The 16373-nt window shown below is 45.9% G+C and overlaps 1 pseudogene; it reads right to left on the minus strand.

The window, feature by feature from the left end:
- The window catches only part of LOC124620214, a 63715-nt pseudogene extending 48875 nt beyond the window's left edge, over positions 1-14840 (minus strand).
- Between the last annotated feature and the right edge of the window lie 1533 nt (positions 14841-16373).

Consider the following 16373-nt stretch of genomic DNA (forward strand, 5'->3'; position numbering starts at 1 on the left):
TTTCAGTTCTCTGCAGCCAAGACTCGAGTTATGCACTTCTGCAGGCGTCGGGCGGTCCACCCTCATCCTGAACTTTACCTTGACGTCCACCTGCTTGAAGTGGTGGACACTTGCTGTTTCTTAGGACTCGTCTTCGATGCCCGGCTCACATGGGTTCCTCATATTACTCAGCTGAAGCAAAAGTGCTGGTGCCACCTCAATGCCCTCCGCTGCCCGAGTCACACGTCTTTGGGTGCAGATCGCCGAACGCTGTTGCGATTGTACAGAGCCCTTGTGCAGCCCAGGCTTGAGTATGGGAGCCTGGCCTATGGGTCTGCATCACCCTCCGTGTTGACGTTGTTAGACCCCATACAAAACTGTGGGGTTCGGCTTGCAACTGGCGCTTTTCGTACGAGCCCCGTGGATAGTCTACTGGTGGGGGCCGGGGTTCCCCCGCTGCGGATTCGCCGCCATCGACTGCTCGCCGACTATGCTGTCCACGTGCATAGCTCGCCGGGCCATCCCAATCCTCGCCTGCTTTTCCCTGCAATGGTCCTCCATCTGCCCAAACAGCGACCTAGGTCTGGGCTTTCCATAGCTGTCCGCATCCAGTCCCTGCTGTCAGAACTGGGGTCATTCCCTCTTCTGCCTCCCTTCCACGTCCGTGCACCTGGTGTTTGCTTCAGCCGTCCATCCGTCTGGACTTGGCACGGGGACTCAAGGACTCGGTTCCGCCTGTGGCCCTCCGTCGCCGTTTTCTTGCGCTCCTCGCCTCATTTTTGGGCTGTGAGACTGTCTACACTGATGGTTCCCTGGTTGATGGTCGTACTGCCTACGGTTTTGCTCACACTGCCCATGTGGAACAGCGCTCATTACCGGCTGGCTGCAGTATTTTTACTGAAGAGCTGGTGGCCATCTTGCGCGCTCTTGAGCATATGCGTTCCTGCTCAGGTACGTCCATCGTCATCTGCAGTGACTCCCTGAGCAGCCTCCAGGCTATTGACCGCTGCTATACCTCTTCTCCTCTGGTATCATCTATTCAGGAGTCTGTTTCTGCCATTACCCACTCTGGTCGTTGGGTGGTCTTTGTTTGGATGCCAGTTCACATTCGAATCCCGGGGAACGAACGTGTCGACAGGCTGGCCAAAGGGGCGATCGACGCCCCAGCTTTGGAGATCGGCCACCCGGCTCGTGATCTACAGTTGGTGTTGCGCCGTAAGGTGCTTGGGCTGTGGAATGCTGAGTGGCGTGGCCCGACATCCCCGAATAAACCGCAAGCTGTTATGGAGTCGACCGATGTATGGCGGTCCTCCCTGCGGGCTTCTCGCAGGGACTCTGTCGTCCTGTGTCGACTCCGCATCGGCCATACCTACCTGACGCACGGTCATCTTTTGCGTCAGGAGGATCCCCCCGTGTCGGTGTGGGTCCTGGCTGATGGTCGCCCACATTTTGTTGAAGTGTCCCCGACTGTGCACCCTCCGGCAATCTTTTAATCTCCCGGGCACTTTGCCTTTGGTTTTATGCAACAATGCCGCCATGGCTGACGACGTTTTAAATTTTATCCGTGGTAGTCCTTTGTATGGTTCCGTTTACGGAGGTCCTGCACCTTTCCCTTTCTGTGTCTCTTGTCCTCGAGTCTCTCATAATTGGTTGCAGATTTTGATGTGTAGTCGGATGGTGGACTCTTTCCCTTTTTTTATGCTCATTGTCAGTCAACCAGTCTCCCGCCATCTTCTTTTCTTCTGTTTCTTTCTGTCTGGTGTTCATCTGTACTCTTCTTGTCTGTAGTGTTCGTTGCCGCATTTGTGTTCTTTCAGTGCCTGGGGGGGAGTCTCCTTCCCCTTGGGGATTTACCTGCTCCGCAAATTTTTGTCTCGCCTGTTCTTGGAATGGGGGTCTGATGACCTTAGCTGTTTAGTCCCCCTTAAACATCCCAACTCATCACCACCAGCTACCGTCCCATTAGCCTCACCAACGTTCTTTGCAAGTTGCTTGAACAGATGGTGAGCCAGCGGTTGAATTGGGTACTGGAGTCTCAGGGCCTTCTGGCTCTGTCTCAGGGTGGGTTCCATAAAGGCCGTTCTGCCGCCGACAATCTGGTGAGCATGGAGTCATATATCCATATGGCCTTTGTCCGCCGTCAGCACCTCGTCGCTGTCTCTTTCGACATGCGGAAGGCGTATGATAGGACATGGCGCCATCACATTCTCTCTACGCTTCATGGTCGTTGTCTTCGGGGTCCACTGCCGAATTTCCTACGAAATTTTCTGTCGCATCCTACCTTCAGTGTGCAAGTCGTGGCCTCCCATAGTTCCTCCTGAGTTCAGGAGAACTGGGTACCACAGGGATCTGTCCTAAGTGTCTGCCTGTTTTTAATTGCCATTAACGGGCTTGCTGCAGTGGTGGGAACATCTGTCTCAGCTTCCTTGTATGCTGACGACTTCAGCTCTACTATAGCTCCATTGGCATTGCAGCTGCAGGGCGCTATCTGCAAGATGCAGTCTTGGGCTGTAGCGCATGACTTCGTTTTCGGCTGCCAAGGCCTGCGTTACGCATTTCTGCCGGCGGCTTTATGTTGCCGGCGAACTTCTTGTTGTGATGGAGACACATAGATCTTTGGTTGTGGTTGTAGATGCCCGGTTGACTTGGCTTCCACATATTCGGCAGCTTAAATAGATGTGTTGGCGGCATCTTAATGCTCTGCGATGCTTCAGCCACACCAGCTGGGGCGCCGACCGATCTACCCTCTTATGGCTCTACCAGGCATTAATCCAGTCCCTTTCGTTTTATGGGAGCCTGGCTTATGGTTCAACATCGCGTTCTGCATTGCTGATGTTGGACACAAACCTTCACAGCAGGATCCGACTCTCCACTGGAGCTTTCTGGACCAGCTATGTGGACAGCATACTTGTGGAGGCAGGTGTCCCTCCACTGCGGTTACAGAGCCAACGTTTGCTGACCGCTTATGCTTCGCATGTTTGTAGCTTGCCCGGGCATCCTAATTATCGTCTCCTGTTCCCTCAGTCGGTCGTCCATCTCCCAGAACGTCGGCCCTGGGCGGGTTATACGTCGCGGTCCGCGTCAGAGAGCTTCTCTCTGGGCTTGGGGTTTTTCCCTCTTCCACCTCCTTTCCGGGCCCCTCTGCGTACACCTCTGATACGCTCCCGCCCTTGCCTTCGGCTCGAATTGGCACAGAGCCCGAAGGACTCCATCCCTCCTGAGGCCTTCCGCCACCGCTTTCTTTCCATCCTTGCCACGTATCAGGGCTTTGGAGTTGTTTACACTGACGGTTCAATGGTTGCTGGTCGTGTTGGTTATGGTCTCACTCTAGAGGACCATGACGAACAACAGCTGGCTGGCTGCAGCGTTTTCACTGCTGAGCTGGTCGTCATATTTCGTGTCCTAGAGTATATCCGCTCCTGCTCTGGTGAGTCCTTCGTTATCTGCAGCCAGTCCCTGAGCGGTTTACGTGCTATCGACCAGTGTTTCCCTCGTTCTCGTCTGGTGATGGCTATCCAAGAGTCCCTGCATACTGTTGCCCATTGCGGCCGTTCTGTGGTCTTTGTGTGGACCCCAGGCCATGTTGGGATACCAGGCAATGAACATGTAGACCACCTGGCCAAATAGGCCACCAGTAAACCACCTCTGGACGTTGGCCTCTCAGAGACTGATTTGCGAGCATTCTTACGCCGCCGATTTCGCACTTTGGGACTCTGAATAGCGCGACCTGACCACCCCCAATAAACTCCATGCTATCAAGGAGACGGTCATTCATGCGTGTGTCTCGCAACGAGTCTGTTGTACTCTGCCGGCTGCGCATTGGGGACACACGGATGACGCACGGCCACTTATTGCGCCGTGAGGACCTACCTCTGTCACTGCGGATCCGTTTTGAAGGTGGTGCACATTTTGTTGGAGTGTCCCCTTTTAGCTGTGCTTAGTCAGACGTTTGCGCTGCCTGATACGCTCCCTGCGCTTTTAAGAGATGACACTGCTATTGCAGGCTTAGTTTTGCGTTTTATTCGGGCAGGGGGCTTTTATCACTTAATCTAAGTGTTTGTCCTTTCTGTATTGATTCTGGCCTTTGGTTACGATTTTAGTCTGAGTTTTTAGTGTGTCTCTCGGTGGTTGGGTTTTCCTTTTGTCTGTATGGTCGGCCAACCACTGCCGGACTCTGTGTGATTTTAATTCCTTTTGTCTTGCCTCTGTCTAAGTCTTTCTCGTCCTGTGTCGTCTGTCGTCTTTTCCATTGTCGTTTTTATTGTGTGTGGGTGTTTTTAGTTTTGGAAAAAGGGACCTATGACCGCATCAGTCGGGTCCCTGTAATCCCACAAACCAACCAACTAACCACAGCCTGCATCTATAAGTTCGAAGTTGAATGACCGCAACTCCATAAACAACTTCAGACGCGATGACACAGTCGCCCTTGATGTTGCTCCGCAAAAAGGAGGGACTTGGCGTTACTGTCCATTGTAATGAGTGTTTTATCGCTAAACGTTTTACAACCCAATTCAGATGAATTAAGTAGTCACCTGCTAGTAATCTAAACTGATAATACGAGCTAATTCAGTACCAAATAGCTTCATAGAAGTGAGTTCAAACAACAGTTACGTGTTCTGTGAAAAACGGTGTTAATTGTTTTAATAACGTTTTGAGAATTATTATGGCAGAGATATGAATGAATGTTATCCAGTGAAATTATCTGTGCAGTTACAGGAAGACCAGAGACATAGTCGAAGGATGCGTTGGGCAGTTGCATGAAATTGATATCAACATCCTCCTTGTCATCTGCCAATTTACTCAATTCTTGTACGACCGTGAAACTTCTGTAATTAATCTAATCTACTTTGAATTAACCATTACGCATTGCTTTGGGTAGTAACGGTTATTGGGCCAAGCTGCGACGCTTCGAACACTTCACTGCCTTACTTAATCACTATTTCTCCATTTTTTTGTAAATGAATTAAACTTCCCTGTTTCTTTTATATCATCTGAACAAGGGCTCAGGGATCCTCATACGTGTATGACACGTTGGACGATGCCAGCTGAGTGCAGTCTACGTCTAAGTCTTCAAAGATGGCGATGTGCTGCTGGTGCCACATGGATGCCCAGACAGCACAAGTTTCCTAAGCGTGACCGTTATAGATGTGGATATGTGGTCTAGAAACTCTTACGAACTCATTACATAACCAGTAATTACTACGTAGTTCACAAGCATGATCTGCTAGATTTCTAACAGAGTACGAGGGAGTTATGTTTATAGATCTTAATGTCTATCCTATTTTGGATATTAGCTTGTCGACGTCTTCCTTCACGACCGACAAGCATGCGATGGACGCTCTACCGACGCGACTTCTTCATTCATCTTCGCCTAAACGCTAACAGGGAGAGAACCTCTGACTTGCGGAAGTCCTGCGTTGATAATAGTCTCTGCCTTCGCTCTGCGTCCCTTTGCATCTTGGTAGGTGGTATGTACTTGGAGATCTTACTAAGCGTTGCCATAATCGCTTCTTCGCATTCAACGTTTGAAAAACGTTGTGTACGTGAGGGACTGCCTCTCAAGAGTATGACACATACTTTTTTTTTCAAAGGACCGTCTGGTGGTTTCCTTCCAGTAGGACATGTTTTCCTATAAAGTCCCTCCTTGCTGCATTGGGCAAAAAGTGAAATCTTATTTGGATCACACATGGATACATGTGAGTAATACTCAGACATGGTGTATTTTGGAAGTGCTACATGATGTTCAATAAATATAGAACTGCAGCCACTGTATGTTCTCCCAGTCTTGACAATTTGTTTTCTGATATTTTCTGGGATTTCGACAACATGGGGAACTGTATGCCGTTCTGCTGGACCTAACTTAAATCATAACTCCGATTGTATTACACAGTTTTGTTGACATGCTCTGTTCACTATTTTGACTATAAATGCACTCAGTGAGGTCATCTGCTTCCTGAAAATCATGTAGCTGCTCGAAAATGCACAATGTACGACGATTACTCGCTTGTAGCTGTGTGTGGTACACACAAGAATTCAGTTTTTACCCACTGCAGCGAGGAGTGATATCATCGAATGATGTCATACAGTATATTATCATTTAGTTTTGCGTTTAATTCGGCAGGGGGCTTTTATCGCTTAATGTAGGTGTATGTCTTCTTGTGTTGATTCTAGCTTGTGGCCTACGATTTTAGTCTGATTTTTTAGTGTGTTTCTCGGTTGGCCTTTATTTTGTCTCTATGGTGGGCCAACCACTGTCACACTCTGTGTGATTTTAATTCCTTTTGTCTGGTGTCTGTCTAAGTCCTTCTTATCCTGTGCCGTTTGTCTTTTCCATTGTTCCTTTTTATTCTGTGTGGGTGTTTGAAATTTTGGGACAAGGGACCGATGACCGTATCAGTTTGCTCCCTTTAATCCCCCAAACCAACCAACCAACCTACCTATATTGTCATTAAAATTCGTTTTCTGCGACGTTCACAAACTAAGTTTCCCTTAAGTTCACAAGCGAGCTTCTCCTCTGTTCTGGTACTGTTTAAGAATTTCTCAAGGTCTTGTTTATTTTTTTTTCAGTTTCTATGAAGTGTGCATTTTTGCAGTACAAATTGCGATGGTTCATATATTGTCAATTTTTGGGTTAACACTCTTTCCAGAATTATCATTGATATTTTTGTTTAGAATCTTCGCATTTACTTGGTTTCATAACCAGTATGTGTGTACTTCGTTGTATATTGGATTTAATTTGGCCCTGTGGTGTTGGTTAAGGTGCCAGTATAGCAGCAGCTGCAACATATGACGTTGGTGCTGGCCCAGTGCTCAGCATTTGAGAGGATTTGAATTCCCGCCTCAACCGGTAGCGCTGCAGCGCTGCGCTGTTTACATTTATGGCGAGCCCTGGCGGTCGTTTTCCATGGAGCGGTAGACGGACTGAGACAGAACCGACTGTCCTGTCCCGCTGACTGGTGTGAAAGCGGCTGTTAGTGGACATCGCCTCCCACGTTACCGAGCCGTGTACCTTACGATTAACCGTTGACATCGTCCGTGGCGTATGTATACGTCGTGCTGATTGCTGTAGGAGAGTGCGCGGATTCAGTACAACCAGGCATGTGTATGAAGGGGTCCGAAGGTGATTGCGGCTGGCTGTGACTTGTGTACATGAGGTATGTTTCCGAGGTGAACTCCACGTCAAGGCTGTTAATGCGTACTTCAGTAAGTTTTCCTGGAGCGCGGTATGATCACGTCTTAGGAAGTAGTTCGTTTAATTGTGTGATTTCCACAACTGCGGTAGTTTGGTCGCATGCCAGTCGATGTGCGGGTGAGTGCATGTTCCGGAGCACGGTGAAATCATTTTGTGTGAAATCGGGTTCTTTAGATAGTCATTCCTACAGTTACATGACTTGGATTTCGTTGATTTATTGCCTGATTCAAGAAGCTAAGTTGCGTTTATCCGTTGGTCGCATTTGTCTGTTTGTACTCTCCGCTGTTGATCACGTATCGTAGGCATTCGCATCAGAACTGTATTCTATTCCTCAATTGCGGTCGCTGTGAGTACTCAGCAGGCTGCCGATCAGTGAAGATATATCCTGCATATCGTAGAAGCGCAACGTCACGATAGTATTGATCGTGTTTATTTCAGAAACTTGCGACGTTGTGTTGACACGGAACTGTTGGCAAGTGTGCTCCGGTCTGTCATCTGGGCGAGGTCCGATGCGAGTAGTAAGAGTGAAGTACGTGACATTGTTTGGATTCTGTTTTACGTATCTTGGATTGCTGCTCGGATTTGTCTTACCAAATTTCACTTGTGGTGAGAAATTTCAAGAGCTGTTGAGTGGCAGTAGATGGAAAAATTCGTTGTTCAGATGCGACTGTTTTATTCTATCCTTCAGTTTGTGGTGGAATTCTTGTCTGTTGTGTTGGTTCGTTGCTATGCACGACATGATTTACTGTATGCGATATAATCACCTTGTTCGTCTCAATGCATCTTACGCAGTATGCGCTTTAGAGCAAAACGTTTCAGTGGAGAGCAGCGTTAGTAAGACAACTGCCTAGTTCCGATTGAAGTTGTACCGTAACAAATATTTGACTGAAACTAAAATATGCTCGGGAAGACGGGGGCTATCCCCTAAAGGTAACGAAAATATCAGTGCAGTAGGCTAATGGTACCAGAGGACTGGCAGGAGAGTCCCAGATGGGCTAAGTGAAAACTAGCCATAAAGGGCTAGTACGGGTCTGCTTACCAATATTTTAGTCTTCAGTTAAGAACTGTAATTTGCGCTGTGGAGTAGGTATTAGTTGAGTCATCTTGCAGCAAAGTTATTGGTGCTGGGTGGTGATATCAGAAATTTAATTACTGCAGGTATAAAGAAAAGGCTGCACGTGAGCTAAAACTTATTATCGTTTACCTGTATTTATTCTTGTATGGTGTTGACGTGTTGGTTACCTTCCTGTTTTATGGGGATACTTCATATTTAAATTTAGCCACCTGTCGCAGTTATAACCTTGCTGTAGTCTCTCTTAGGAAGGCCATGTTACTTGTATGTTCCTACGTAAACTACGTCTCTCCTGTGGTTGCTTTCCAAAACTGCAGTGGCGTCGTCGCCCAAGATCTGCGATCGGGAAGCAGGACCTAGAGATCCCCAAGACATGGGCGGACCTACCTTGCTGTTAAGGTTTGAAATGAAAGTATTCAGCGCAAGCGTCTGCCAGTCACTAAAGCCCCTGTCTCCATTCCCCAGCTACTTCATATGGTGCAGTACTGCTTGCTGCTTTCAAAGCCTTTCGTTTTTTAAGTGTGCAATAGGCCAATTTGTTTTAAGTACTCAGGTCAGGCCTGGATTGTTTCCATGTCCTACACAGCTGTTAGGACGGCATACAATTTTTTTCGAGTTACCACGTTACTACTCTTGACTGTAGCATTACGTACGGAAAGTGCTGCTTGACGTTGCCCTTGTACGATGTGCAGAATACCTCTTCACTAATCGACACCCTGCTGAGTACTCACAGTTGGGGTTGCCGCCTGCCAGCATTCTCTCTTCACCATCTTCTAATGGATGAGTTTCAAGTTTTTTGTATTCTAGCTTCCAGTTGCTTCGCATTTGTGCAGCGCCTTACTATTCCTGAAAACAGTTGTTCAGCGGAAGTGCACTATTTGGCTTAATGCAGTAGATCTGGCTACATTAAGAAAACTGTTGTTTCAAGTTTCTAATCAATTTTTTATCTGTGGGCCTCTCTTCATTAAAGGCTGTATTCTATACAGCTTGAAAAGCTTGAATACTCATGCCTTAACAATTACGTAATTAGTTTTACAACACCATGTTAGCTATATGCATTTCTAAGAATAATTCTGCGATTCATGTCCCTCCGTTGTATGGGGAACGCGATCTGTGGAGCGGAGAAACCTGAGAGCTGACGTAAAACAGCTGACTTAATTTACTACTTGACTATCTAAAATTGCACTGTAGCAGGTTAGGGCAGAGGAGTTGTTCTCACTATGGTGCGTTAATTTCAGCAAGTAACAGTTCGTAATTTACAAATAATGGATCTGAGAATATATATATATTATAGCCTACTCTCTGCTACCTCAAACTCTGTTTTGCTTCTTTCACCTGGTAGGCTGAAAAACAAAATCTTCCAGACAGAGCATCGTCAAGAAACCATGGAGCTACCAAACGACCTCTACCTCTGATGAAAGTTTCTGGTTGTTCAACACTGAAACGAGCAACAGCAACATCTCTCTCCCATCTGAACGCCTATTCCTCCTCAGTGTAAGAGCTCCATACTGCTGCCGTCAGGTAGCACTACAGCTTCTCAATTATGTACAGGACGTGACTCTTCAGAGAATGAGGGTAGAGAAAATGTCTCCTTCGTAGCCAGGACACATTCTGCTGGCGGTTCTTTCATCTTACCTTTGCTTCCTTTTGGCTAGACTCTTAACATGTAAAAGTATTAACATCGTTGTACAGATGACGAAACGTGTATTGCGTACTGACAGGAAAAGTTTCGTGAAAACTATTTTGGTTTAAATTTTCGTTTATGGAATTATGTTTGATCTGGCACTCGCTGTAATTAACTGTTTAATGAGTGGTCCTAAGAATCCGTTTAGAAGTTAGTAAACTTGCAGGCTTACTGTTCTATGCTGCGAACGATTCGGCCTATATGTGTTGGCCCCCCAATCGCGATTGACCTCCATATTTCCAAGGTCCACTCCCCCCCCCCCCCCAAAGGCCCTCCCCACCCCAATCCCCCGTCCCCTATTATAGCACTGTGACTGGATGGCCATTGGTCTGGTGACTCCAATCTACGTGTTATCCTTTTTGCTGAACCGTAAGCACTTACCTGATGGGTTGATACCATGGGCAGAAGACATCACCATTGCTCTTTCTATGCATCCATTTAATTACACACATTTCAGTCATAATGGACAGGCGTATGTAACGACCCTCAGCCTGCCATAGTAAGTTCCTTGTCAGTTTTGAGTCTTCCGTCCTTGGGTATTCTTTTCATACCAGCTTCAGACTGCAGAAAATATCACGTTAGATTGTATGTCCAGGGGTAAGACTTTTGGTCAGCTGGATTAGAGCCGTTTCACCTACGCCAAATCCTTGGTTAGTCACGGTATGTGGTGTCCCTCTGATAAAATGTAAAGTCTGTGGAAATAAGGAAGCGTCCGATACCACCCTTCTACTTTGACCCATGACGTCACAAATATGGCGGAAGCAACCATAAACGAAAATTCCAATATGCCACATATAAAGTCGTTACTTACTATAAAGACGAAAATACATCGAAACCCCCCCCCCCCACACACACACACACACACACGCACACACGCACACACGCACACACGCACACACACACACACACAAACAAACGAAAAACAGTAAACCACCTACACCCCACCCCAACCAACCCAACCTCGCCCCCCCCCCGACCCCAAAACAAAAACCCACAAACAAAAACCAAATGCAACATAAAAAATCTCAACCACACACAACTCAACAAAAACTTCAACAAAATAGATTCTCCACAACGAAATAGATTCTCCGCAACGAAATAGATTCTCCGCAACGAAATAGATTCTCCGCAACGAAATAGATTCTCCGCAACGAAATAGATTCTCCGCAACGAAATAGATTCTCCGCAACGAAATAGATTCTCCGCAACGAAATAGATTCTCCGCAACGAAATAGATTCTCCGCAACGAAATAGATTCAAATAGATTCTCCGCAACGAAAACACACTCCCCCCACCTTAACAAATACTCTACAACAAAATAAACCAGCCACCCCACCCTGAGCTGCAGCCACCCACCTACCCAGGCCACCCTAACTAACCAATTTCGGCCTATACATTTTACCCACAGCCCTTAGGAAAACCCGAACACCACAATAGCCCTCTGGGACACTCTTTTGCCAACAGTACTCATCTAAATGAGACTGAACGTTGGAAGAGCGCCTCTTCCCCCTCCCAAGAACTGACTTAACCGCCCCCCCCCCACATCCCCTCTATTGTATTAGTACAAGCCCATGTCTCATAATTCTTAAACTCTAAACTTTGGTTCACTACTAAATGATTAAATCCACTCTCACCCAACCCCTATATGAAGAAAAAGCATCAGAAACTATTGTGGACCCTGGCTCTATATATTCCTCGATTAACCCCACTAATTCGGGGTTGGACCTCCCTTCCACAACCCTAAAAACACATTCGGAACCCCCCCCCCCCCCCCGGAACAACAGCCCCCCGCACCCAAAGACTAGCCACAGACTTTCCAATCCCATTCTTCCTCTTCCGAAACTGTGACTCGTCAACCTCCACAACCACCCCAACTTACCCTGTACTTAATAAATTCTGAACACACTTCATGACAAAAAGAATACCAATCCAGAACGCTCCTCTGTCACACCGGTCTCATGCGCGCAAAAACTCTGTGGGGACCTATAATAAAAGTAAGTAACAAGTACAATCTTGCACATGCCCAACCTAGACTTCTCGAACCAGGTACCGCCCCGTATGGGACGCCATATGTCGTCTTTCCGACAGCGCCACATATAACCGTCCCTGGTCCGAGAGGCTGGAACTTTAACCAACTTCATTGCTTCACGACACTTCACCACCTCGGCAATTAGGCCAAAAAGCTGCAGGAACTTAATCAGCTCTAAAACTGTGTCCCCCATCATAGCTCTCAAACGTGAACTATTTATCTTAACTTTGTTATCCATTCCTGAACAAAAAACCACAACCGATTAAAGTTTATAACAATACCACCCGACGTACAGCGATGATCAATACATTAACCTTCACACAAAACCACAAACCCGTTAACTCACTGAAATGAATTCCACTTCAAAAATACGCAAACAGTACTCGACATTGAGCAACAGCAAACTGAGCCCAATACACCAAACAAACGAAAACCCTGAACATACCAACAGAGAGTACAACAAACCACAACACGACGACATCTACAAACACGCCACACTCACAAACCAAACTCCGCGCCGTCATGACGTCACACATCACAACACCCTTACGTCGCAGGTCAAAGCCGACGCGTAAGATCGGACGCTTCTGTCGAACCAAGTCTGTCACAAGTACATTGGGATTTGCAGGAACACACCATCTCAACTGCACACACATCTTCCTTTTTTCCTTACTTCAAACAAACTTCTCTAATTTTTGTGATCAAATGGCGTAATTTCCATAGCCTGTCTATTTTTTGCTTCCTTTTTCGACATCTTCAAACACAGATTTCAAACTGGTCCTAATTACGAAGAATCTGTTCATAGCCGTGTACCACAGGTATTCTCCGTCTGTTACCTAAATATATACGGATAATAGGATAGTGTAAGCAGCTTACGACCATGCATACGCCAATAAACATTTTCAGTTGCTAAATCTAAACCCGAAGGCCTTCCATTTATTTTAGCGTGCGTTTGACAGGTTCTCTCGGCTATTAGTTCGAATATGTCATCGTGCAAGTAGTGTTCAAAATAATCAACGTAGTTGTAGTTGCTAGTGGGTGTTGCAGGCAGTATTGGGAAATTGTTATTGAAGCGGGGTTGAAAGCTCCTTGTCAGTGGCTGCTCAGTGCAGTCGGAGGAGGAACGTATAATTCAAAATTAATTCAATTTATTTGAATACAAGTTGGCTCCTAATCTGTTAATACATGAGCACTTACAACAGAAAGGGGAAAACCAATGAACACACGTCGGGACAGTGAAAGTATTGTTGATTCCTGTTCTACAGATTCCTCCTCTAATTCTTCACTGTCAGGGGAACACACATGTCAGTGATCGGAGGGACAGTTCGTAATTTTATGGAAAGTCTCTCCCACTTCGAACGCCGTAGCTCTTCAGATTCGCGCTGTGTTGGTCATCCTGAGCTTGGACTATTCACTGTTTTTGTTCTGCCCCTTTCGGGTTTTTTTTTTTTTTTTATTTTTTTTTAGATCAGAGCAGCTTCTGGTTTTCATGCTTGTTCTGGGTTTTGCTTTTGGCGAGCTATTCACTGGGCCATCTACCAACTAAATTGTGAGGGGTCCGAAAAGTAGTTTCTCTTGTTAGCAGTTACTGAAGGGTGAGGTCGTAGAGAATTCGTGCATATAGGGTTCCCCGTAGACGACCCTTAGTAATTCCCCTACAGCTCTACTCGATTTTGTACCCCACTCCATTGTGCGTCCATTACATACTAACATATTTGGGCGTGAAGGCGTAGTTCACACAGAGGCAGTAAAATTTCAGTAGAGAATGCGTACGCAACCCGCACCGGCGGAACACACAAACTAATGGAAGCGACGTAATTGGTTCACAATAGAACGTCGCGATACAACACCGATCTGCATGCCTACCAGATCAATCGGCGCAACATAAGCATGCTGTTGCTTCATACAACTTCCGTCATACCCTGGAGGGAAATTTAGTCATCAGATTTACCTCGAAATAACTGTAACGTAGAAGCAGTTAAGCTACATCTACCTGTGTAGTTAGTTTCGCAGAAGAGCTTTTAATTTTCGCATAAAAATTAACCACAATTTTCGGATTCACTCACGATTCCCACTAAAGTATGTCATTTTGAGGGGACTATGCTTCAAAAAAATATAAAAAAATAACTCTACCTTTTACAGTTCACATTTATCTGTTAGTTACTGCTCTAGCTACTGTGATGGTTCGAACTACAGCGCTGTACATACATTCCACATTTTGCAATGGAGAACGTTGCTACCAGCCACTTCACTGGTGCTGCATTTTGCAGCGCTTATTGCTATTTAAAACATGTAGCTAGCATACCTAAATTCTTTTTAACGCTGGACGGAAAACTGTAGCTCTTACCAGTCTCGAATAAATGTGAGATACTTTTTGGCATTAGACCGCGATTAGATTTGACACTCCACACCGTGCGGGTGTCATAACACGTCCAACGTGTTTCGTAAAATTAATGGGAGACGTTCCCTGTATGTTAACAGGGTGACTGGCTTACCTGTCTTTTGTAAATGGTCTCCCGGTCACAATTTCTTATACCGTTATTGTAGCTAGTCTGTCGTTTTACTTAAAATTTTGTCCCAAGTATAGCTTCCTTCTCCTACGGCGTGTGTGGATCAGCACGAGTGGAGAGCGAGAGCGTGAAAGCCATTTTGTATGTTTACTCTTCACTGTGTGATAAAATTTTTAACCATTGTCACATCTGGCTGTCTTACTATTTGTAAGGGCGTTCACAACCTTGCAACAGAGAATATGTAAACTACCCACATTGACACTCACATTCTCATCTTTCCGCTGAAAACTCTTCCTTATTGTTCTCTCATCACGGTACTTCCTTTCCGATTTGGAAGTTCTGACGCCGTTCTCCACCATGAAGGGAGTCAACATCTTAGCACTAAATGGGGTACGTGTGTGTTGCGTAAAGAAGAGAGAATTTTTTCGTTATTACTGTTTTGCTTTAAATTATCATTTAAGGGACATAAATTGTTTCAGGAAGTAGTCATAACGATCCGTCAAGAACATTATTTGGTCTTGCAGAGCTTTGATCTTACGCCGTGAGTTTGTAAGTTCTTGCGGAAACGAGGCATCTATTGGCACAGCCACCGCAACTAGTGCAACAGTAATAAACGCATTTAAAATCGTCACTGTTGGTAGTACAGTGTTCCTCTGAAACCTCACCTTTGTACAAAACAGCGTTGGATAGGTGGCTAACGAATGTTGCGTCAATGTCTTTCCTTCTCGTCAAAGGCGTGACACCACAGGAGGCTCCGTTCCACTAGTGTGCACACCAGGACGTTGAATCGTGGCGTCAGAAATCGCACAAGAAGCGAAGACAGGAACGTGGCATCCATGGTTTTCACAAATACGCTGTTTCCTTTTTTGTCATTTGTGCCACAGATCCAGGTCACAACCCCGTGGCAACAGTGCAGTGGGGTCCTATTTCACATCCACCTGTTGACAGGTCTGTCTACATTGCCATCACTGTTGCACTAATCATTGCTACCTCAATTGCAGCACCTGTGGAAACGTGCTGGAGCCCGTCGCCCACAGGTGCGCAGGTCGCTACCACTATCTTGCTTACCCACTGCTACCAACATAGCTGAACTAAATTTGGAGTGGTGTTGCGGGGTTGAGAGATAATTACACAAAAGGAAACGAAAAAATTAAATAACACACAGAAGGGATCTTCTCAGTCGTCGTTTGACCAGTTGGGTCCACATTGCAAAATGAATGCCTTGAATGCATTTACTTTAAATATTATGTCTCTTAATACTCTTGAAACGATTACTGACACCCGTCCAGAAAAGTCCCGAGTCATTCATTAATACCGTATAACGTACCAAATGAACAAATTACGGCGCCATACCGTATTAAATATTAATTGCAAAAGGGGAGGGTACCAAAATATGGAATGACAAGAACTGACATTAACCAAGCAATGCAAGGGCGTCATAAAATAACTATGTAATCAGCTGGCCGACGGAGAATAACACTCTCTTAACTATTAAAGCATTTTTATGGATACTAGCATTGGCGATTCACGCCTTTTTTTACTAACACGTCACTCTGTTAATGATTGATCACGCAAACCTACTGCGACAATCGCTTTATATTGTGATGTCGACGTCACAATAAATTTATCCTTCTAAGAAAGAAACTGGGAACTCTTTATAAAACATTATACAGCGGAGAATCTGCACCGGTCCCTTAGACGTAGGGAGGAAACTCACTGACCTTCCCACGACAATGAGGTTCATGACTCACAGCCTGTCCTGTGCCCTAAGTTCTGCCTGCCGCCTGCCAGCATTGTATCTCCTCACCATCTTATAATGGCGGAGTTTCAAGTTTTTTCAATTCTCGCTTCCAGTTGCTTCCCACTTCCCTATTCCAGAATGCAGTTGTTTAGCGGCAGTGAACTAT

The sequence above is a fragment of the Schistocerca americana genome, chromosome 6 (genome assembly GCF_021461395.2).
Source record: "Schistocerca americana isolate TAMUIC-IGC-003095 chromosome 6, iqSchAmer2.1, whole genome shotgun sequence".
NCBI lineage: Eukaryota > Metazoa > Arthropoda > Insecta > Orthoptera > Acrididae > Schistocerca > Schistocerca americana.